This window comes from Piliocolobus tephrosceles, chromosome 13 (genome assembly GCF_002776525.5).
Source record: "Piliocolobus tephrosceles isolate RC106 chromosome 13, ASM277652v3, whole genome shotgun sequence".
Classification (NCBI taxonomy): domain Eukaryota; kingdom Metazoa; phylum Chordata; class Mammalia; order Primates; family Cercopithecidae; genus Piliocolobus; species Piliocolobus tephrosceles.
In genome coordinates this window covers 56,717,921-56,742,516 of record NC_045446.1, presented here as the reverse complement: position 1 = coordinate 56,742,516, position 24,596 = coordinate 56,717,921, and the positions used below count along the sequence as shown (strand labels likewise).

The 24,596-nt window shown below is 50.4% G+C and overlaps 1 protein-coding gene and 1 long non-coding RNA gene across 2 annotated transcripts in view; both read left to right on the top strand.

Moving 5' to 3' along the window:
- Positions 1 to 24,596, top strand: part of TUB (TUB bipartite transcription factor) — a 63,250-nt gene that overhangs the window by 17,385 nt on the left and 21,269 nt on the right. The gene's annotated exons all lie outside the window — the stretch shown is intronic.
- On the top strand, positions 2,705 to 12,045 carry LOC111524663. The gene is made up of 4 exons (XR_002725841.1): positions 2,705 to 2,746; positions 4,736 to 4,894; positions 10,095 to 10,151; positions 10,282 to 12,045. It is a non-coding gene; the product is annotated as an uncharacterized LOC111524663 (long non-coding RNA).

The window sequence follows — 24,596 nt, the reverse complement described above, 5'->3', positions numbered from 1 at the left end:
TAATCCCAGTGTTCCTGGACCAAACTGAGGGTGGGCTGCTTATTCTCAAGGCCCAATAAGGAGATGCAGATGAACTAGGAGAGAAGGGAATTTTTATTTCTGTAACTGGTTACAGGGAGAAGGCCTGGAAATCATTGCTAGACCAACTCAATATTACAAAGTTTTCCAGAGCTTATATACCTTCTAAACTATATGTCTGTGTGTAAGTGTGCATTCATCTAAAGACATGAGTGATTAACTTCTTTTAATCTATAACTAAGATTTGAGTCCTGAAGACCTTCCTCTGGAGCCTCAGTAAATGTACTTAATCTAAATGGGTCCAGGTGCCGGAGGTGATTACCCTTATCTTGTCCCCTGCTAAGTCACGGAGGTTTGGGGAGTTTCTTCAGACCCCCAATAAAACTTGTTTAATCTTAAGCAGGTCCTTTAAGAATTCCTTCATTATTCTGTCATGCTTTAAGGCCCAGGACAGGCCTGGGCAAAACTCTCACTGGGCTTTTGTTCCATTCCAGCCTCTGTGTAAGGGCACTGCTTCTGTCAGCTTTTAATATTGAACTTCACCACTCAGTCAGCACTGAGACAGCTGTTATGGAGGCCTGCGTTAGTGACACCTGGCCTGCCACACCAGCACTTTGGGAGGCCGAGGCAGGAGGATTGCTTGAGGTCAGGAGTTTGAGACCAGCCTGGGCAACATGCTGAGACCCCCCCCCCATCTCTACAAAAAAAATACAAAAATTAGCCGGGCATGGTGGTACATGCCTGTAGTCCCAGCTACTCAGGAGGCTGAGGTCAGAGAATCACTTGAGCCTAGGAGGTCAAGGCCACAGTGAGCCGAGATCACACCACTGCACTCCAGCCTGGGCTACAGAGCAAGACCCTCTCTTTCAAAAATTTAAAAAATAAAAAAAAAAGAAGAAGCGGTATAAATTTAACGTTAAATAAATTATGTTTACAAAGGTAATACACTGAAAACTCACCACGTCCTATTCATTTGACTGCCTTTCCCTGCACCTGTCTGTTGTATCTGCAGGGTGGAACTGCCACATGACTGTGCACTGCTGAGCATCTCCTCCCACCTCTGTGCTCAGTCACATCACAGATCGGCCATGGCGAGGGTGGCTAGACCAGGGAAGTCAACAGGTGCTGCACATTAAGACCAGATTTATTGTTTTGTTGATTGTCTAGACCTAAGAAAGTGATGGGAAAAATATTACTAATGCAGATTAAATTTTAAAGGGTGTTATGTTTATAGCTGCTCCATGGTGAATAGCAAAAACAAAGATTTTTCCAGTGGTCCCAAACTATTAACCTATTCAGCAAAGAAATCACTCAGACCACCAGTGAAGGAGTGAAGTTCTGACGTGTCTTTGTTGTTTCACTTTCGACTTACTTGTTAGCATAAATGAAAATATCAAGCAACATTAAGTTGAAACTCCAGTAATTTGTCATTGCAACCATAGGTTGGCTACAGATAAAGAGTTAGGCGAAACCCATTGAGTGGGTTGATTTCTGGGACAATCATCTGGCTATATGGAATTTGCAAAAAAGAATATTGGATATTTCATTAGTATTCGTAAATTATGTGCTATACATCCTTTTTGTCGGTAAAATTTAGAGTAAACTTATTGAGTCTATGCATGCAGACATTTTCTGGAGAGCTTGTTGTCAAATGTCACTGTTAACACCCCGTAGGCCCTCCATTACACTTAGTCCCAACATGTCTCCTTACTGTGCAGAGGGTGAGGTAGGGTGGGGTAGAGGGACAGGTGTAACTTGCAGAGACCCTGGGAGCAGTGTCTCAGATTTCCAGACAAGCTGTGGCTTATCACTAGATCAGCTTGACCTCCTCCTGACCAGGGGCACTGGAGCTCCCATTCATTGATCCCTTCTCCGTACCAAGCTCAGGGATTTACAGGTCAGAGGAAGAAGACATGGTCACTGCCTGTATGGAGCTCATAGCCCAGCAGAGGAGACATCCAGTCACAATTATTCACACCCTGGAGAGTACAGGGGCAAAAAGGAAGGAATTGCCCAGCTGAGACAGGAGGGAGACTGGGACAAGAGGAGCTGCTCAGTGGAACAGTGCCTCTCAACATTTAGTGTGCAGCACCCACAGATCTGTGTTAAAAATGCAGAGATTCCCTTTTGGCAGGTCTGGGCAGGGTGGTGCCCAGGAGTCGACAGTATGCTAGGGGATGGTGAAGCAGGTACCCAAGGGCACATTTGGAAAAGCCTTGATCTGAAGAGACAAGAGGGTGTGTGCTGAGGCAGGAGATGAGAAAGTTCTTTCGGGAGATCTGCTGGGAGTTTAGGAGTGGCTGGAGCAAAGCCAGCCTGGAGGGGAGACAGCAGAGCAAGGCAGGAGAGGGGTCAAGGGGCAGGTCCTGCAGCCTCACAAGCCTCATGGAAGAGCTTGGTTTATATCCTTTGGAATGAGGAGCAGTGGAAAGAGCCTTGTCAGCAGACAAGTGACAGGCTCAGGTTGGATTTTAAAAGTGTAATGTTCCTGGAGCAGGCAGAACTGCAGTCCAGGAGACCAGAAGGAGGCTGGGGACATGTGAGGCCTCAATCTGGGCAGAGGCACTGGGGACAGGGGAGGGGACCGACAGGAGGGCTTCACAGGTGGAGCCGCAGGTGAGATGAAGAGGGTTAGGGTGGCGCCTGGGTTTCTGGGGAGATGACTGAGTGAATGGCAGGACTATGCACATTGCCAGAAAATCAGGAGGAAGAGCAGGTCTGGAGTAAGGTGAGTTGCTTTGAACCTGGAGAGTTAGGGGTGCCCCTGGAGGGGCCCAGAGGCATTTGGAGCTCAGGGGAGCCATCAGGAAGTAGATTTGGGAGCCCCGTGGACAGGTGGGAAAGCCAAGAAAGTGAAGAGGTCACCTGTGGAGAACACAGTCACAGGGGTCCAGATCTAGTGCTGAAGGGCCAAGAACTCAGGCCTGTCTGGACCTTGTTTCTGGAAGGGGTGGTCCAGACACCAGGTTCCTCCATGCAGGAAAGCCAGAGAGTGGACAGGAGAAGGTTGGAGGAGGTCAGAACCATGGGTGGGGTTGCTGGCCACCTCTGGCTTAGGAGCTGGAGGCCACAGTGGTTAGGAGTCATGGGGCCTCAGTTCTAGCTCCAGCCCTGGCTCTGCTACCAATTTGCTGTGTGACCTTTGGCAGATCTCTCCCCACTCTGGGCCTCAGCTTCTTCATCTGAAAATAAGAAAGCTGGACCATACCACTGATTTTCAAATGACATTTGGAGCCCCAGGGTCACCCAGAGCGTCTCCAGGAAGCAGGAGTTGAGGGTGATGGAGAGGGAGAGGCTGAGAGTGTGGAACTCTAGTCCCATCCTGTCCCCAGCTTCATCCAGAGCCACTTGCACTTATGTTTTCTGTTAGCCTCTTCATGACAGGATGTTTTCCAACTGAAAACTACTGGGCCAGAAGATCCCTTATACTGTTGTATGTATTTGGGGTCTGTGAATCCTTGCCAACATGGAAGCTGATGGAGTCTGAGGAATAACACACACTGAGAAAACCAAGCATCATCATTACAGACACTGTGTGAACTCCCTGCCTGCCACCCACACAGCACAGTCACCGTTATGTCCACGCTTACGTAGGCCTGGGCTCTGCCTCGCTGCGCGTGATTTCAGCAGTGGATGCAGCTCAGTTTGCCCCCGCCTGATGGCTGGCTTATCCCCAGCCCCAGCCATCAGGGTGCCCCAGGGTGGGGCCTGTGTGGCCCTGGCCCTTCTCCGCTGCCCCAGTGCTGTGAAGCCACGGCTCAGCCTCCTTGTTCCTCGATGCTCTCTGTCATTGTCTCTACAAATGCAGAGAGTCTCTAAACAGGACACAACACATTTTGTCCTTCCTTGGGCCTGGCATCCGCAACGATGCCACCTGTGTGGGAGAGGACTCAGCGGGTAGTGTCCTGGCTTCCCTCCAGCCCCACAGAGCTTCCCTCAAACCTCAGTGACAGCTGGGCACGCTCAGTAAACTGAGGCAAGCCTGGGCCTAGACCAGTGTGTGGGGGCGTGTGCTGTGGGGAGGGAGGATGAGACAGCTGGCCTCAGGATGGGGATGAAAACACCCTGCGGTGCCTCTACAGGGAAAACCAGGGCCCTTCAAGTGTGTGTGACCTCAGATCCCAAGAAGTTGATGCCTGGCTCCCCTCCCTGCCCCTCAGAACAGAGCCTAGGAGTTGGGGAGGGGCAGCTTTGCTCACCCCTTGCCCTGAGATCCTGGGGTGCAAGAGTAGGATGAGGACAGTCAGCTCAAAGGGGACAGAGATCTTGCTAGTTTGCTCTGTGCCTCTTTCGCCCACACTCATGTCCCTGCGTACACTGGACCCTCCCATCACCTGGAAGTTGTCCTGCCCCCTGCCGCTGCCCCACCGCTAAGAGATCCAGATCCCCAAATAAGGCCACACTGGGCCCCCGGATCCCAGGCTTGGAGACAGTGCTTTTGGGGAACTCCAGGGACCCCCAGCTCGCTTGCTACTTCAGGAACAGTTTGGAGGGGGACCCAGTAGAAGTGACTCCCCCCCATCACCTCCTCAGCATCCCAGATAGGGCTCAGAAAGTTGCTCCAAAACTGCTGGGAAGACACCCCACCTCTGGAGTTCCTTCTTGCTCCTCCTCCTCTGTTCTCGGTTCCCCAGGACTACGGAGGCTTCAGCCTGTTCTCACTTGGCAGGGTGGTTGGTGGGGCAGGGTGACGACTCTCGGTGTTTCCTGACAACAGGCTGGGGGACTCAAGCGCCAACGTGAAGCTGAAGAGTGTCCTGGAGACGGGGGGCGGTGAGACGGAGTCTGCCCAGGCCACGCCAGTGGCCGGGGTGTGGTCCTGGGCCTGGGGAGGGTCGCTGTTTGAGAGGAGGACGCAGCTTTATAAAATGACTCCGTAAGTATGGCCTGGGCAGCTGGGGCCGCAGGCCCCCACTGCCACACCTGGGACCGCGGGCATGGACCAAGAGCTCCTGCAGCAGGAGACCCTGCCACAGGACGTGGGGAACCCAGAAAGCTTGGGAGGTTGCAGTCCCGGGGAGACACACATGCCTTGGCTGAGGCGGAGGCTGGCTCTTGGCCTCTAGGGAGCTAGGGAGCCAGGCGTTGTCAGGGGCCTGTGGAGGGCTCTCCCAGATGCTCTAGGCTACTGGGCAGGGCCTTCCTCTGAAGGGTGTGTGTGTGTGTGTGTGTGTGTGTGTACGTACACATGAGGGGTTGCAGTTTCTACCGTGGCTGCTGGCTCATAATAAAAGCCTTTTGAACCCAGGACCCCAAGAAGGCAGGCTCACAGCCTTCTTTCTTAGGCATCAAAGACTCTAGAACAGTGGTTTGCATCATGAGAAGCCCTAGGAATATTTTTAACATGCACATTCCCAGGCTTTGCCCACAGGGACTCTAGGGCAGGGCCCAGGAATCTTTATTTTAGAAAGCTCCCTGGGTGATTCTGACAGGCTGCAGCTGGGGGAGGAAACCACTGCTCTTGGGGGACACCTACCCCAGGCCCAAGAAGCCCAGGCCCTGTCTACAGGGCCACCTTAGACACTCAGACATTGTCTCTGGAAGGTGTTCAGGTCATCTGCACTCTCACGGGAAGGAGGGACCGCCGTGCTCTTCAGTAACCTCTTCCTGAGGCACAGGAGAAAGCATGGAGCAGAGTGGGCCCCAGAGGAAGGAAGGGTCAGGAAGGGGTGTGACGGAGCATCAGGGCCAGGGACTGCCCCATCACAGTGTCTGGGCCCGCTGAGGCCCTCACAGCTCTCTCAGAGCCCAGCACCTCCGGTCCACAGCAGCCCCTGTCCAGCCACTTGGGTGAGCCCAGGTTCTCCTGCATGGACACGAGGAAAGAGAGATGAGATGTCAGAAAGGACTCCCGGGAGATGAGCGCACACAAGGACAGTTATGAAATCTCCTCCACAGAGTTCCTTGTTAGCATTTTAAATGTCTCCTTAAAAAAGAATTCAGTTAATTCAAAATGACCTTTAGAAAAAGAAAGTAGAATAAATGACCTCTAAAACCCTCATAACTGACATTAAGTTTACTGACTTAACTGAATTAACATGAAGACAGCATGAAGTAGCCGACTGCACTTTTGCTTCCAAGGTTGAAGCTGGAGTCAGAGGCCATCTGATTCGGTTTGTTTCCCATCTTGCCGGCCCAAGGATGCACATTCATTTTGCCCGAGACTGCACATGTCCACACCTCCTGGCTGTAAAGCATCCCGGAGTGTTCACTCGACCCAATTTGCTTAGTCAATCCCCAAGTGCTGAACCTTTGGGCTCCTTCCAATTTCTTGCTATTATAAATATCATGGCTATGAATATCTCCATACAAATTACTTTCTTAGTATTTTACTGGGAAGCATTCCCCAAGTGGAACTACTAGGTTAAAGGGCATGAACAATTTTATAGTTCTTGTCACATATTACCAGAGGGTTCTCCAGAAATATTGAGCCCATTTACTGTGACACCAGTTATCTATAGCTGTCCCCACAGCCCTGCAGTATAAAGGTTCATCATTTTTATTTATTTTTAGCTGTTTTATTTACTTTCTTTTTTCTCATTTTGCGATTTTGGTCAGGGGTGGTGCGGCAAGTTGTTTTAATGCCGTTGTTTCAATGATCGGTGACATTGGACATTCTCTGAAGGACTTTGAGAACCTGATGGGCATCATTTGTCCTGCAGGGATATGGCAGGATTGGTCCTGAGTCTAAGAGCTGGATCAGGACTGGAAAAATGGATACCTCTGAGTTTTCAGACTCACTCAGTTCTCAGTCTTCCAGCAATAGGCCAGCATGTACATCAGGGCCATAGTTTCCAACGCTCTGAGGTTGAATGAATATGGTTTTAAAACAGCATCACTTGCCCCAGGGAGAAGACTGAGATGAAAGGGAGAAGGAGAACCCATGGCCCCATGCTTGTCCCCACCCTGGTGGACTGTGCCTGAGCTCCACTGGACAGGCTGCACAGCCTCTTACCCCAGATGTGGCCTTCTGGGTACAGAGATTACCATATTATGCTTATGACTGTGGCCCTGGGGATAAACCAGATTTGGGGCTTGTAGTACACCTGCCTGTTGATCCTAATGACCATCCAGGAACTGCACCAAGAGTTTACCTAGTGCTTGTAAAACCAGGACTCATGGTGGCTAGAGAGGGCTGGCTGGCTAAGATCAGTAACATTTGTTGAGGTCTGGGCCCTCGTGTCTTGGCTGAGGTCTAAGCATGGGGAGTTGTGGAAAAGGAGGGTGTTAGGGAATATTGACCTAAGTGGGGTCAAAAATTGTGGCCTGCAGATAATGACACGGGGCTCCTCAGTGATACCAGGAACTCAAGGCAGGGACAGTGAGAGTCAGGGGCATGAAACCCAGTGATGGAAACTAGGTGCCATGGCTGTTGCAGGTAGGGCCACAGGGCCTCCTGGGATCTCAGAGCAGACAGGCCAGATGAGGGAGGAGAGTAAGTCAGGGCAGACATGGCTGGTGGGGCAGGAGGAACTAGCATAAGGTTTGAAGTCAGCAATTTAAATCATAGTGTCAGAGGACTCCACAAACTTGGGAACAAATGGACAGTTATGGACACTCAGGATATTGTTGGTAGGAGCAGAAGAGTGATTTGTGCAACCAAAGGAGGTCTTGGAGTCCCAGGGGCCTCTCCATGTTGAAGCAGGATGCTAGGGGACGAGAAGACACAGGGCCAATGTATAATATAGGTAACAAGGCCCAGCCTCTTGGAGGAGAATTGGTGGAAGCTGGCCAGGGGATCATCATTCCAGACCACACCTGGACTTGGGAAGGGCCCCTCTCTGCAGAGGCCAAGCCAGGATCGTGGCCATCAGGCTAAGGGGGAAGTGGGTATGTTGCTGGGGTAGCAGGTGTCTTGAGCCCACTAAGGTCCTCCAGGCTTTCGGAAGGAAGCAGACTCCCTCTCCCTCTCATTCCTGGCCTGCTCCTCATGGGGCCAGGGCTTTGGTGGTGCTGGGGCAGGTGGTAATGGACAGAGGAGACATGGCATGTGCCCCAGGTTCCACAATGGGAGTGAGACGGAGTTAAGATGTGATTTCATGTGGTAGAAGTGTGAGTCTTAGATTCAGGTAGACCTGTACCTTACTGTGTGACCTCAGTTCTCTCTGAGCCTCACTTTCTTTTCTCTAAAATGGGGATAGTCATACCTTCCTTATAGAGCGGTTAAGAAGATTGAATGAGAAAATAATACATGACAGCACTCAGCAAGAATAGTTGTTAACAAATGTCAGTTTCCTTCCATTTGCCTCTTCTAGTACCTAGAGCAGAGTTGAGTGTATCTGGGGGCCCAAATCGGCCTCCACTGTAGACGGGGTGAAGGGTGAAGGAAAGGACAGCATGCCCTCTGGTAAACCTAGGAGCAGAGCTGGAAGAGCAGCCATGCTTCAGGGTTTATCTGACCCAAGGGTAATGATGAATTTGGTGAAGTAGAGGAGTTAAAGCCTGGCAAGTTTCTGAGCCTCGGTTTCCTTATCTGAAAAGTAAGTTGTGTGTGGCCTTGTGACAATGCATGGGAAGCCCCTAGCACTACTCCTGCACACAGTAGGAGGCCCACACATAAATGATGGTGTGGATTCTGTGGTTGCAGACCCTTCTCTTGCCCTCAGAGTCATATCGCTGTGAAGGGTTTCTCTCTGTGAGCTCAGAGTGCAGTCTGGGGTTGGTCAGACATGAAACGGGTTGTGCATGGTGGTTAGTGCTTGGGCAGTGGCTAATCATGTCACCCCAGAGTTGGCCAAGGAGGAAGGAGCCCAGGGGGAGGCTGCCCTGAGGGCCCCTGAGGCCGTGGGGGCTCCAAGGGTACTGCCAGGGGAAGAATGGACACTCTGCAGTTCTCTCCTCTAGCCCCGGGTGTTTGGAGAGTGTCCACAACCAACAGATCTGCTCAGATGCTGGACATGAAGTTCTGCTTGGCACACAGCATGACAGCCTTTTCCCCTGCAGGAGCATTACCAGAGGCAGGAAGCATGGAGGTGAAGGGAATCGGAAGGGCCTGGCATGAGTCAGGAATGAGCGAGGATGGGGGCAAAAACAACTCCGTGCAGTCCAGAGGGAGTTGGCCCTGAGTTCAGCCCCTGTACAGCTCTGCGGCCTATGCCCTGACCCTGGGATCACCCAGTCCCAGGCAGTTACCGTGCACAGGGTACTGAGTGATGAACCTCGTTCTCTGGAGGCAGCAGGGCTGTGCAGAGGGTCCAGACAGCCTGGACAGAGATAGGCCAAAGGTGCCCCAGACTTCCCAGGGCAGCCACCCTGCTTGGGGCAGTACCGCTCAGGAGCTAGAGGAGTCCAGGGTTCTGAATCCCAATCTGTCGCCTGCGAGCTGAAGACCTGGGGCAAGCCTAGCCTGTCTGACTCCTCATGCCCTCTTCGGAGCGCACATCCGGGAAAAGTGTAATAACTGCGGGTGTTTGAGGACTTCAGCACTGGTTACGAAAGCAGGTTGAAGAGGTGTGACAAGACCTGCACAAACTCAGCCTGCCAGGTGTGCAGCCCCTGTACTTTGCAAATGACCTCTAGTCCTTGTCACCCTGGGACAGCCCTGGATCTTTCTGGACCTGCCTGAATCCTCTGGACAACCTTTGCAACCCACTACCTTCCCCAAATGCACACACATTCACACACACAACCATCACCGTGTACAGTAAGTTTCTGACCTCCATCCTGCCTCTCCCGCTCCAGGCAGCTCCACTCCTAGCTCCTGATCTGCTCCCATTCCTCCACTGTCTGGCCTCACCAAATACTGGTCTGTGAAATGGCCTCACTCTGTAAGTCTGACACCAACGAGGTCTGGCTTCTCCGGCTTCTCTAGCTCTTCTGGCTCCCCACCTCCTCCAGCAAGATTTAAAAACAGTCCCTCTTTACTGAGCATGTGAGAGCTGGCACAGGGCATTGTTGCTCCATTTCCTTTCTTGCTGAGTCAGGGTCTAGGAGAGCACCCACAGGGAGTCCTGCAGCCCCGGGTTTCGCCCCAGCTCTGCTCCTCATGAGCTGTGTGAACTCAGCCGGTTGTTTTACCTTTTGAGACCTGCTTCCTGATCTATAAACTGGAAATAATAATAGTACCTTCTCTCTAGACTGTCGTAAAGATGAAATGGGACCCTATATGCTTTTAGCATGGTGCATGGCACAGGGTAAGCGTTTAATAAATGTTAGCTATTGTTACTATTTTGTGCCTAAGAAAATACTTACAGTGAATGACAGGAAAAATTCTCCTCATGTATTCACTCAACAAATATTTATTGAACTCCTGTTTTCTTCCAGGCACTGTACTAGGCACTAGAGATACAGCAGGGAGCAAAACAGTGAAAACCCCTGTTCTCAAGGAGCTTCTGTGCTGGATTCCACAGCTACACACTCAAGGCTTTGCTGTCAGCCCTCTTCTCCCTTAGTCTGCACCTTCCCCTGAGCCTCTGCCTCAGCCTCCTCCTAGGCTCGGGACTCCCTGAATTTCGCTCTCCTCACGTGTCTTCTCCCGAAGCTCCAGATGCACTTTTCCAGTCACTTGCAATGGGTTGGCCTGCAGACACTCAAACCTGGCACATCTGAACAGTAACTCACAATGCCCAACCCCTTCTCAAACCTGCTATTCCCACTGGGTTCTCTGAGGAGTCACTGTCCAGACCCCTCTTCCTCCAACATGCAGCTCTTCTGTCATCATCGCCCCCACCATGAATAGCACTTAGTGCAGGCACCATGCTAAAAGCTTTTATTAAATCATGGAATCCCTTGACGTCCCTAAAAAGCATTCCACTTGTTTGCAGATAAGAAAACTGAGATGGAAATGGTTAAACAGCCTCAGGTTACACAGTTAGGCAGAGCCCAGACGAAGAGCCCAGGCTGTCTGGCCTCAGTTGTGCTTTTCTTGCCGCTGTGCTGTCCTGCCTCGGGTCCCATGGGCTTGCCTCAGCTGTACCACTCATCCCAGGCCCCTCCTCGGCGCATCCAGCTCTGCTCTCGGCTATTGAAGAACCTGCTCACTGGTATCTTTGCTTCCCCCTGGCTTCGCCACAGACCCTGCTGCCAAGGCTGCCTATGATCCCCTCCCTCACAGGCAGGATCACTTCCCCAACGCCACCACACCTCTGCACCCCTGCGATTTCCCCTTTGTTTACAGGCAGCCTGGCCCTGTTCCAGACCAACTTCCCCAGTCCCATATAACCTCTCCAAGACCCTTCTTCCCTACTCATTCCCCACGTGTTACAGCCAGGCAGGCCATCCACCCCAGTGCTTTCCTAACTCCCGTGGCTCCCTCGCCACATCTACCTTTACTGAGCTCTGTATCCTTTAATACCCAGCCTCAAAGGCTGTCTCTGCTGCAAAGCCCTGCCTGGTCCCCTGCCAGACTCCTCTGGCTCTCTCTGCTGTGCCCCCACGGGTCTTCACCTCCGGCTGGGTTGACTTCATACCGCCTGGGATTATTGTTTGTTGTCTGTGTCCATCTGTGTCTTCCAGTAACCCATGATCTTCACAGGCCAGTGCCCTGTGTTAGTCATCTCTGGATCCCGGTGGCTGATGGGGCTGGGTGCAGTGAGAGCCTCAGTACTGAAATGAACAGAGCCGGCCTACGAGGTCACTCTGCGATTTGGGGCAGGAAAGATCTGAGTTTCTTTCTGCACTTCCATTGAGTCCTGCTGTAGAAACCACAAATGGGGAATGATCATTGAATCCCAGAAGGCTGAGCAGGAAGGGCTGCTGCAGGTCATCTGTGTTAATTCTTTGTCTTTGAAATGTTGGAGTGAGGCCCAGAAATGAGAAAGATGTAGCCCACGATCACTCCGCAGGGAGGAGTTGTGGTTAACATTCAGACCCCTGGCTTCTAGCCCAGTGTCCTTTCTGCTTTGCTGAACCATTCCATCTTTTCTTTGCTTTTTCTTTAAACAAACCACCTCCTACAATAACAACAATTGCTTATGCTGAAAATCAGCCCAGTCTCATAGCTCTGCAACCTCTCTTTGTCCCCTTCCAGATAACCACAGGACACTTGATTTTACACTTTTGTCATAATGATTTTATACTCTCATTTTTAAATTTAGTATTATTTGGGGGGGGGGTTGGGTAATCAACCCTAAATTCTTGTAGAGAACTTAAGTGCTTAGAGTATATTTCTGGGTTGCTTATTTTCTTCCATTGAAGTTTCACATGAGATTCCTGTCCATCATCACATTGCTTCAGTTGTTGCCGCTGTGTATTTTCATATCTAATGGGATTGGTGCTCCTCTCATTAGCCATTATCAGAATTGTCTTTGCTTTTCTTACCTGTTTTGTTTTTGTTTTTTGTTTTTTGTTTTCCTCCAGATAATCTATACCTGGGTTATCCAGAGGAATTAGGGGCAGACGAGTAGCTTATCTCAGTCTGCCTTAATCCTGGGCATCCACACAGGTCAGCTGAATTGGGCACTCTTAATTCATGGCTCTGAAAATGGAAAAAAATGGCCATTGATTGAGAGAAATAGGCAAAAAAGAGAGTAGTGGTGGCACCAATGCCCTGACTACCCCAAACTGTCACTGTTGCCCACTAATCTGCCATCCTGGGATGTGGGCATGCTGTCACAGGATGATGGAGCTGGCATTGCTGATCGACACTAGCCAGCAAGTCAACATGGCCACACTGGCTTTCTTATCACAGAACCCACATTCACAAACCATCTTGGGGCTCACCCTCCTTTCCTTAAATCATCACCACAGGGAAGCGTAAAAAATCTCTGTACATTATCAAGTTTCAGAATCCCCTTGGAATTTTGCTTCGAACTAAATGAAATCTCATGTAAGAAGAATGACTGTCTTTAAAATAGTCTTCCTATCATATAGAAATACATTAGGAATCTCCATTTCTTCAAGTTCCTTTTATAAATCTCAATTGCATTTTATAATTTTCTTTATATGAATCACAAATCAGTCTCATTGGTATTATTTTAAAACTTTTCATATGTAGTCTTGTACCACTGTAAATGAGATCTTTTTCATTTTCATTTTGCAAATGATAATTTTTTTATAGAAATGTTCTTGGCTATTTTTCTATCTTATCTGGCAACTTTACTGAACTTTCTGATTCTGGGGGTTTTCTTGTTGATTCCCTTACATTTTCTGAGGCCCAGTACAGTAGATCACTTGTAATAATATAAACCATGAGTCCTCCTCTCTAACATAGTAGACTAATGCCTGTTCATCAATGCCCCCCTCAGGAATTTTAAAGAAATACAAGTAGTTGGGGCCTCCTTGGTCCCCACTGAACCATGACTTCAGTCTCAGCCTTAGGGCTTTGGCCTTCGGGTGCAGGGATGGGAGGTGGATTCCAGACCTAAAAGTCTGCAAAGGTGGAGAAAACCTGGCTTCTCTAAAAGCATACCAGTATAGCTGCAGACTAGAAACTTGATTACTTTGTAGGAACTTTTAAAAATTTTGCTCTGTGAACAAGGGAAGCGAGTGAAGGATTTGAAGCAGCAGGTGCAAGGAGAGATTTGCATTATGAAAAAATCACTCTCACTGCCATGTGAGAACAGACTGCAGGGGGGCTGGAGGGAAAGAGGGTGCAGATCATTATGTAACCACAGCTAACTCTTACTGCCTGTTTTAAGTGGTTTACATATATTAACTATTAAGTCCCCAGGACGGCCCAAGGCATACAGGTGGTTCATGGCAGAGCACGTTTGAATTGTTCCTAAGCACTCATCACCTCGACTCTTTTTCACAGATAGGGTGGGAGGGACTTCAGACCCACTTATGGAGTGCATCCTGAGCTGCCATCTGTCTCCTGGGTGTGTGACTGGGTGAGGGATGGGTCTGTGCTCATCATGCCTTTTTCATAGGGGGGTGAGGGATGGGTCTGTGCTCATCATGCCTTTTTCATAGGGGTAAGTCTAGCCTGAGTGTTCTCTATGCTGCTGTCCCAGGGAAGTGGGAGTGGGAGGTGAGAAATGTGTATCCTTTTAATGTAAATTTTCAGATGGGGCCCTTGATAATGGAGCTCTAGTGATGTTGGGTGCCTTAGACCTTATCTAATCCAACTCCCTCATCTTATACACTGATACACTGAGGCCAAGAAAATTGGGAAGGCACTTCTCTATGGTCATATAGGAGGCTGGGGACTTAGGCCTAAACTCAGGATTCCTGACATCCAAGACACTAATGGTGTTTTAATGATCAAGTGAGAACATGGGCCTATAACATCAGCAAATGTCTGGTCACCTGTAAGGAGCAAGGGCAGTTTTATAAGAGATTCGTGTCCTTCACCAAACTGCTTCAGTTGTCTCTCAGAGCCAGCAGGATGCGGTGGGACACAGTTCAGAATAGGCAGGCTGAGCTGCAGATACGGGGAGCCACGGTACGACAAAGAGAACTGGGGTGTGTTCGGTGCAGGGACCAGGTAGCTGGGGCAGAGCAGAGGATGACCTGAGCTAGAGGAACACACAATGGCCTGAGGCCCCTCCCACTGGGGGAAGGGAGACCTCTGAAGTTCATCTGAGGGCCAACCCGACTTGCCTGTCTCCAGGGAGACCCCAGAAATCCTCAGAAGTGCAAGGGCTGGGACAGGGCCACCTGGCATGAGATGTCCAGCTCAGAATCCCAGGGCCTCGTTCTGCTAAGCTGAGCCCCCATCCTCAGAGGTCCCGCCCATGCCTTCCTCAGGGTGGAGGTACAGGAAGGAGCCACTCTGCAGCAGCGGAGAGGATGGTGACAGCTCAGCAGACACAGAGACATGGAGAGCAGGTGGGCTGTGATTGGACCAGGGGTCGGGAGAGAGACACAGCGAAGCAAAGGATGCAGAGGTGGAAGGAGGCAGAGGTGGGTACTGCCCTGCAGCTCCACCACCCCTGGGCATGATCTCACCTGAGGAAGGCTAGAAGGAGTCATCGCGCATCGCCTCCTCCAGCCAGAGCTCAGCTTGGAGATGTGGAGGGGGAAGGGACCCTCTTCCTTCCTTCTCTTCCTCCCTCCTAGAGCCCAGGCAGGGCAGCAGTGGTGGGACCACCTGTTCTCACCCTCATCTGTGGTGGGCGGCGGAGGCCCCATGGCACAGGCCTGGCGAGGCTGAGTAAATCCTTGCTGCTGTGACCACCCACAGTGCTTCTGCTTCCTTCTGTATAATAGCTCCTAGGGAGCTGCCAGCAATCAATGAGACAATACAAGTGAGCACTTAGCACAGTGCTGGCCCTGTGTGAGGGCTCAGTGAGTGGGAGCTCTAAGTACTAAATGTTGTCCCATCTGCGTGGTACTTTGGACTTCCAGCACAGCATTCACAGACACACGTTCCTTCTCAGTTCAGCCTCACACACTATGAGCAGTAGGCAAGGCATACGTTGTCTCTAATTAACAGATGGGGAAACTGAGGCGAGCCTGGGGAGAGTGGTCTCTGGTCACCCAGTGAGTTAGCAGCACAGAGAGAGCAAGAATTCAGCTCCCCTAAGTCTTATGTGTTTTCACGGCTGTGTTTCTTATATAAAATACAAGAATGCTAACACAAAAAACAATAAAGCAAGAATTCTCACCTTATTTCAGAGTTGAGCAAACTATAATCTGCTTCCTCAGTGGTGGCTCTAGAGTCTGATATTTAAGAATCAGCAGCAGCAAAAGGGAAGGGCCATGGAGCAAAAAGATAGTGTGTTGGGAGTAATAAACTTTTCATATAGTTTAAATTGCATTTCAGCGACTGATTCCTCTTGCTGGAGAGATTGGTGTGTGAATTCAGAATAGGATTGTCTAATATGCATTTCACACTTTAAATAATCATGGTTTTCTTAGAGCAGGGAGAAAAACAGGTCAAAAACACAAACTCACAGGCTTTTCTGAAAGGTTACAAAATAAAATGTTCTTTGCTGGAGGATATAAAGGAAATGGCTCTCTGTTTGACAAAGGAGAGGGCTCTGCTAGATAAATCCTGCATTTTTGAATAAATGAAAGCTCTCTTTGTCTCTTCCTGATCAGCTTAATTCCTTGTTGCCTATCCGTAAATCCAATAATGCTGGTGAAACAAACCCCTCCTGGAGGCTGAGCACAGGGGCCTGAGCGCTCAGCCTCAGAACCACTCTTTCTATTTATAAGCTCAGCCTCTGCTCCCCAGAGAGCTGGGCTTAGATGCCCCATGGGCAAGTGGGCAAGAGGACTTGCTGGGAACAGAAGCTTCCCCAGATCAGGGACACTGTCCTCCAGCCCTGGGTCTCCCTGCCTAGGAAGCACTCAGCAAATGCCTCAGAATGGGTAAAGAACAGATATTACAGTTCAGCATTGTTCCTGCACTTCCTCTGCTCCCTTCCAAGATAAATAACCAGGCTAAGAATTGCAGGTGTTTCTTGCAGCCACTTGGCTTTCATCTTAGTGACACACCATATGATACTAGGCGACTAAGGATATGTCAACTTGTAAGGCATTACTATACATATATATATATATTTTTTTTTACCTAATCTATTTTGCACCAATAGTGTGTTTATTGTCTGTCTTCTCCAACATTGGGGGTGAGGATGTTGTCTGTGCTGTTCAGGGGTCACTAGGAGGTCTTAGGGGTCAAAGCTGGAGCTAAGAGGAGGTCCAAACACCTGGAAGAAGTGGCCGTCTGGAATGGAGGATGTGGCCCCTAGGGCGGCAAAGCTGAGACACTGGACTGTGTCTTTCACTCTAGGCAACTTTGTATGAGACCATATATGTGTCAGCTGGTGGGGCTTTATCATAGAGCATTATACTTGCGTAAATTATACTTGCATTATCCCCATCTCATAAGTCCATTACTTTGTCATTAAAACTTCTCTGTAAGGCTGGGTGTGATGGCTGACACCTGTAATCCTAGTGCTGTGGGAGGCTGAGGCAGAAGGGTTGTTTGACCGAGGAGTCCAAGACCAGCCTGGGAGACACAGCAATACTCAATCTCTACAAAACATTTTTTAAAATTAGCCAGGTGTGGTGGTTCACACCTGTAGTCCCAGCTACTCCGGAGGCTGAGGCAGGAGGATCACTTGAGCCCAGGAGTTCAAGGCTGCAGTGAGCTACAATAGCACCACTTATACTCCAGTCTGGGTGCAGAGTGAGACCTCATCTCTTTTTTTTTTTTCTTTGTTTTGAGACAGAGTCTCGCTCTGTCACCCAGACTGGAGTGCAGTGGCGCAATCTTGGCTCACTACAACCTCCACCTCCTGGTTGCAAGTGATTCTCCTGCCTCAGCCTCCCAAGTAGCTGGGATTACAGATGCCCGCCACCACGCCCAGCTAATTTTTGTAAGTTTAGTAGAGACAGGGTTTGCCATGTTGCCCAGGCTGCTCTTAAATTCCTGGCCTCATGTGATCCACCCACCTCAGCCTCCCAAAGTGCTGAGATTACAGGCGGGAGCCACCGTGCGAGGCCGACCCTGTCTCTTCAAATCAAAAATTCCCCATAAAGGATGCTTAGTGATCCATCCTGTGAACATTGAATTATTTACTTAACGGAGTCCTAATTAATAGACATTTTGTTTATCTGCTCCCAACCAATTTCCCCTGTTAGCAATAAAGTTTCCATCAGTATCTTTGTATATAAACTTTTGACTTCATTTTCAATCTCCTTTGACTAGTTTTCTAGAACAGGAATTAATGAGTCAAAGGGCTAAGGCACCCATCATCTGGTTTTCTCTGGCGGAAGGTAGTTCTCTGGACTCTACAACGCTCATCTGCCTGAATCTGAATTTGAACTCTATTACTTCTTATCAGTGTGACTTTCAGCAGATTATATATAACCTTTTTGTTGCTTCATCTGTAAAGTGGGGATTATAATAGTACCTACATTGTAGTGTTGCTCTGAGGATTAAATGGGAGAAGTCATGTGTAATTGTTAAGTTGAATAGGCATAGGCATGACTCATGAGATGTAATCATAAAGCAAACTTTATTTTTGTCCCCCACAGTCTCTTTAAATTTCTATAGGGCTCTTTTCCCTTTTAAAATTATATTAAATTTAGGGTAAGTCCCATGACTTTTCTGGCCAGTTTCAGGTAACCAGAGGTCGTCTTGTCAGTAATTAATGCATCCTGTCTGTTGTAATAAAAAAAAAATCTTGAAACATCAGAGTTACACCATCTATTTCCCAGCACAGTCTGCTGTAGGCCAGCTGCCTGAGGGGAGCTTGGACATGACAGTCCTGACCCTTTCCAGGGTCCAAGGTGGAGCGGGAGGGAGGTAGGAGACGAGATGGGCGGGAAAGGTCTTCAATGACTGTACTCTGATGAGTAGGTGTCCTGTTGTTCTCTGGGCCCTCTCTCTCACTGGGGTGTTTTTGCAGGTTGGTGGAGACCACCCCATCACTGGAGTCTCATCCTGCATCTCCCTTGATGAGGGTGATACTTTCTCCCCATAGCCGATCCTATGGTTTCTTTCTCAGGCTCTGGGAAACCCGGTCTCCCTCAGTGTCACTTCCTCCCTTGGAGGAGCCCTCTTGGCCTGGATCTAAGACAGTCACATCTGGCTCTCCTGCTGGGTCCCACCTCTGTCCACAAGAGACACTCACGTGTGCTTTGCCCTGCAAACCAGGGAGCACAGGCTGATCCCGAAGCAGCAGCACTCTTGCTGCTCTTTGGATTTGTCCACTGTGGCACCAAGACCATTGTGGCCACATATCAACTGACTTAGGGGTTTCCTCAAGGCCCCACTCTGTGGCTTTGAGGTGAAGATGATAGCACCCTGCACCCCTCCCATGTATTAGGGATCATTTGACCCCAAAGGCTCTCTCTGAAATTCATTCTAAACCTCCAACAACCCTTTTTTCAACCTCTCTCCCGTTTTGTATATATTAGAGATGGGTGTCAGCTAATGGCATGGATCCAGATTTTCGCCACCTCTTTTCCAAGAAGTGTATCCCACTTCACTTTAGAATGTGGTATCTGTTCATTTGGACCCCCAAGTGGAGCCTAGACTGGAAGCATCCCATCTCATCCTCCCATTGCCATATTTGTCTTTATGAAACACACAGAGGAGCACCTGGCATAGAGCATGCACTCAACAAATGATAGCTGTGTATGATCCAGGCTCACAGGCTCTCTAGTTACATTTATCTCATAACCATTCGATCTGGTTTTATTCCTATTACTTTGTTTTATGCCCTATGCGTTCTATGTTTCCTGTAGATTATGCTTTTGTGTATTTGTGTGTGTGGAAATGATTTGCTATTATTTTCAGCAGTGATTTGGAAAACAGACATTGCTTTTAATTTTACTAGTGGTTGACCTACATTTTTTTTCAGACATTGTAAGCCTGTTTATCTCAATCATCAGCAGTAGTGCAGTGGTCTTTGTGCATTCTGCAGTTATTTAAATGGGAATTACAGAGGGCTTTATCTGGCCACCCATACTTATGCTACCATCTTGCCATGATGTCTACCCACAGCTTCAAAATGGCACTCGACTGTTTTAGGGCTGGCTCATCTTTGTCCTGGACTTTACTCATAGCTGTCTAGCAGTTTTCCATACCACTAGCCTTGTCTCCCCCAATCCTCCATTCTGCTCCCAATTATTTCTTTCTAAAGGTTACATCTGGGCAGATTATTCTTGACTTAAAACCCTCTAGTGGTCCCCCATTGGGAACCACATCCTTAGAATAGCGTCTATAGGATTTTTCCAAACTAAAGGATAATTGTAAACGCCCTAGCTTGATGTTCAGGATGACATATGATCTGGCCCTGCCTTAACTTTCTAAGCCCATTTCCTGCCACACTGAACCATTCACCTATTGGTTGAATGCTGCCATGCTGGTTTGCACCTTGGTTTTCGAGTGCATTGGGCATGTACTCTCATGTCTCCATATCTTTGCTCATGTCATCCTCTCTGTCTGTAAGGCCCTTTGGTAAAAGACTCTAGCACAGTGTCCGGTCAGTTGTAGAATCTCAGTAACTGTTAAGTTTCCCCCTTCCTTTGTTGTCAGCTTATCAAAATCCTATTCATCTTTCAGGGCCCAGCACAACCATCATCCTTTTCTACTCTTGGGAAGGCTTATCCTAACCTGACCTCCCCTCTTCTAGGGACTTCCATTGACTGCCTATTTTCTGTGTCCCCTCACCCTCAGCACGTGTATACCTGTGTTGTAACACCAACACCTTGATGTGGGGTACAGTTATTATTTCTTCCTATCTCCCTTGCCAAACCGAAAGCTCCCTGAGAGCAGCCATGCACCTAACCCCCACTAAGGCCACTGCAGCCCTGCATCAGCCTTCCAGGGGCTAGTTGATGTTTGATTGATTTGAATTGGCTTCCTCAGACTGCGAGGTCAAAATGCGAAGCCACCAGGCAGGACTCAATCTGAATGGATATAATTTATCATTCATATCCCTTTGCTTCCAAAATTGACTAGAGATGGCCCACATTCAATAAAAACGTCACATTAAGTATAGCACATATAAGACTCCACATAGGTGGCTAAGTGCCAAAATGCTAACCTTCTTCCCTGGGTGAGCTGATCCTGCTGAGGTGGGGTGGGCGGGGGAGGGGGGTGGTGGCCCTGGGGTCCTCAAGCTAAGGTGGCAGAGGCGAGGGTCTCTGTTGGGCCACTTCACTCCCCATGCATTCCTTCACTCCCCCTCACAAACATTTCATCACCACATTTGAAAATGCCTAAAATGCAAACAAGATGATTTAAATTCGTAGCAAATATCTCACCCTTGCAGGATTTGGGCAGGTGGTGAGGGAGGCACATTGGGATTGCTGTGTGGTGGTGTTTCAGTCGAGATAACCTTGCTCCTGGGGCTAAATTTGAAAAGCTTATGCCCTTCTTCAAGGGTCCCTGTTATAGTGCAGTTGTAAAAATATAACTTTAACCGTGGCCTAGTATAATATTCATTATGTGACTTTCTGGAGTAGCTTTTGGATAGAAGGCAAGTGCATAAACTTAAAATGTCAACCACAGAAGCCATTTGAGAGGAAAAACCCATCATGCATTCTGAGTTGAATGTTAACACTCATGCACTCCATAGAACTCGAAGAAGCACACACATCATACCCTTGCACATGTACCATCCAACAAATGTTCTTGTGCAGTCCTGTTCAGACTGCAGAGCCATCTCTCACACACATACATACACTTCTGCATACACTGAAACAGTCCTGCTGTCCCCAACTTCCCACGCACACACACTCATGCATACACTGGCACACAGTCCCACTGGCTTTCACACAACCTATGTGCATACACACATGCATACACATACACACTCATATGCATACACTGGCACTCAGTCCCACTGGCTCCCCCATATCCCATGCACACACATGCAAATGCACACACATACACACTCACACATACTGTGTGCACTGGCACTCAGCTCCCTCACATGTACACACACTCACACTCATGCATACACTGGCGCTCAGTCCCACAGTTCCCCCACATCCCGTGTATATATGTAACTTCTGCAGAAAGAGACTTGGAAAGCCATCTTATTTCTGCACCTCACTCTGCCTCCAGATTTTGTTCCCTTAGGACAGAGCCTAAACTGTCTATTTAATAGATTCAATTACTCCAGGCTCCTGAGACCTTCCAACTTAATTCTGATTGCTTTAAGGTGTCAGGTAATTTGGGAATAAAGGGAGGAAAGCAGCTTCAAATTCTTGAAGGGAAAGTCTTTTAGACTGTAGTTGTCTCTGACATGGTAGCTACTAATTGTAACTCAGGAAGAGGTGGCCTGGAGGGCGGGGCCTCCAGGGGTCAAAGCTTCTGATCTAGAGGCAAGGTTCTGTCCTGAAGAACAGAGGCCTCTGGGCAATGCTTTGCTGCTCCATTGCAGTCTCCAGGGTAGGGACCAATCTCTGCTGCCCTTCCTGGGAGGCCAACAAAGTCCAGGCCAAGCATCCCAGCAGGCAACAAAACAACCCTGCTTTCTGCATTCTGCACCCCACTCCCAGGTGTTTTATTTTGTCTGCTCTCTGTCCCCAGTGACGGTGATAGCTCTTGGAAGTTGATAAATAATCAAAGGTCAGACAGCATCAATGTTGTGCCAGAGATGGGTCTGACTTGTCCTGAGCTCCAGAAGCCTGGAGAGACAGGCTGTGTGTGTGTGTGTGTGTGCATGCATGTGTGTAGGTGTGTGTGTGCATGTGTGTAGGGGTATGTGTGTGTGTACACTGCATGAACTGTGATAGGCCGAAAGGAGATTGAGGGTAAGTGCTGTAGACCCAGACCTTTTGTGTGTGAATGCTAGCTTCATCATTGACCAGCTGTGTGACTTTGGGCAAGATCCTTGCCTTCTCTGTGACTCAGTTCCTTTGCTGTAAAATGGGTATGATAATGGTGCCTACCTTCTAGGGTGGCTATGAGGATTAAACGAATATGTATGTAGCACCTAACACAGCTCCTGACGCCCAGCAAATCCAGATGTAGTGGTTACTGTGTTTTATAATTTTTTTTTTTTTTTTTTTTTGAGACGGAGCCTCCCTCTGTCGCCCAAGCTGGAGTGCAGTGGTGCGATCTTGGCTCACTGCAAGCTCTGCCTTCTGGGTTCACGCCATTCTCTTGCCTCAGCCTCCCGAGTAGCTGGGACTACAGGTGCCCGCCACCTGGCCCGGCTAATTTTTTGTAGTTTTAGTAGAGACAGGGTTTCACCGTGGTCTCGATCTCCTGACCTCGTGATCCGCCCGCCTCGACCTCCCAAAGTGCTGGGATTACAGGCGTGAGCCACTGCGCCCGGCCGTGTTTTAGAGTTATTTTGGGCGAGAGAAGGCAAGGCTGAAGGGCTGGGAGAGTCCTGGGGTGGGGGTCTGGCTGTGGCCCCAGGGCAGCAGGATGAGCCCCCTTCCTCAGCCCACTTGGTTGTTCTCACATTCTCTGCGGGGCAGTCCTGACCGCCTGTTTATCATCAGAAGATCCCCGCACAACACTCTTATGGCGTGGATGGTGGGGCAGAATCCAGGATGCACATGAGGACGCCCACGGGGCGTATGGGGGCCCTGGTGACCCCTCAACCTGCTGCTCCTTGCTTCTGCTCGCCCTGCTGTGGGTCCTCTACCTTCTCATTGTGCCATGCCTTGCATTCAAGCTGGTCCCAGTCACAGCCAGGACCTCCTCAGCGCGCGCAGAGACTTTCAGATGATCTTTGTAGAGGTTTTTGCCTCCGGTTAACTGCGCCCCCTAGGAAGGGCTTTGGAGGACACCAATCACAGAACAGTTTCAGCTCCACCACTTCCGAGCTTTAAGGCCTTGGGCATCTCAGCATTCCTATTCTCTGGGTTATAGGGATAAGATGTTTGTCTCTCAAGGCTACTGTGGAGATTACATATTAGAAATTTGCAAGGGCTGGGAATGCAATAGACAGTAAATGCTCCCCTTCCCTTGACGCTATAGCTTAGATGGGAGGGAGCCGCTGCTGAGGAAACACCTCCTTAACCCAAAGACAGAGGGTTACCCAGGCGCGGGTGTGAGAACTCGGAGGTGGGGGTGGGGGAAGGCCAACCTCCACGCTTCGGCCCGGAGGGTCCCCCGCCTCTTCCTGCACGACTGGATTCCTCCTCCATCCGCGCCCCGGGCCGGGTCCCTGTCCCCACCAAATCCGCGCATTGGTTTCCCATCCCATAGCGGAGATAGGTAGGGCAGGTACATAGGGAGGTGTTCCAATGATCCCCGTTTCACAGAAGACGAAACTGAGGCTGGGAGGCCTGGGGACTGGCTGCAGCCCCGCCGTTAGCCGAAGGTGGGCGCTGGCGCGGTCACGTGCACGGTGCGTGGATCGCGGCGATTTCGCCGGAGGAGGCAAGGTCGCTCCGCAGGCCCTGAGCCGGCCGGGGGGTGGGGTCTCCGAGGGCGGGGCGGGGCGAGGGAGAAGGGGCGGGCGGTCGGTCTGTCGCTGCCACGCAGTGCTCCCGCCTTGGCGGGCGCGGGACGGTGCGGTCGACCTCCCCGCCTCCACGCGCGCGCACGCCCCGCGCACTCCCGCCGCTTCGCCCATCTCGCCGCGCCGCGCAGGCAGCCGCTCGCAGAGCCAGCAGCCCGGGCCCTGGCGTGCAGCGGGGGCCTCGGCGGGGCCCAGCGCCCCGGCCCGGGAGGATGAGGCCCGGGGCGGCCTGGGAGCTGAGCAGGGCCCCCGCGCCGGCCCCACCGGGCCCCGGCCTCCAGAGCCGCAGCCACCGCCCCGCCCCCGAGAGACATGACTTCCAAGCCGCATTCCGACTGGATTCCCTACAGGTACGCGGGCGCCGGGCTGGGGCGCCCACCACCCCCGACTCGGGACGTAAGCTGGCCCGGGATGCGCAGCCGGGGCGCAGGGCACCGCTGCCCTCTCCACCTATCCCAGCACTGGGGCGCGGTTTGGAGTCGCTGGTCCTTCCTCCCTCAACTTTGAGGGCCCCTGCGGACTGATCCCGCCTGCCCCGCTCCACCCGCTTATCTTCCAGGGTTGCTGGAAGGGGCCTGTGTGGGCCTTGCTGGGTCAGGCAGCACCATGTGGCCGCCTGGGGAGGGAGCCCACACTGCTCTGAGCCCACTCCTAGGCCCAGCACCCCAGTCACACGCCTGTGTTGGGTGCGCGCACACACACATACATCTGCACGCATGCACCCACAGGACGTCCGAGCTTTGGGCCAAAGACGCTCCTGCTGGTCGGTTCACATTCTCAAAGCATGGATCCGTGAAGACAGTTATT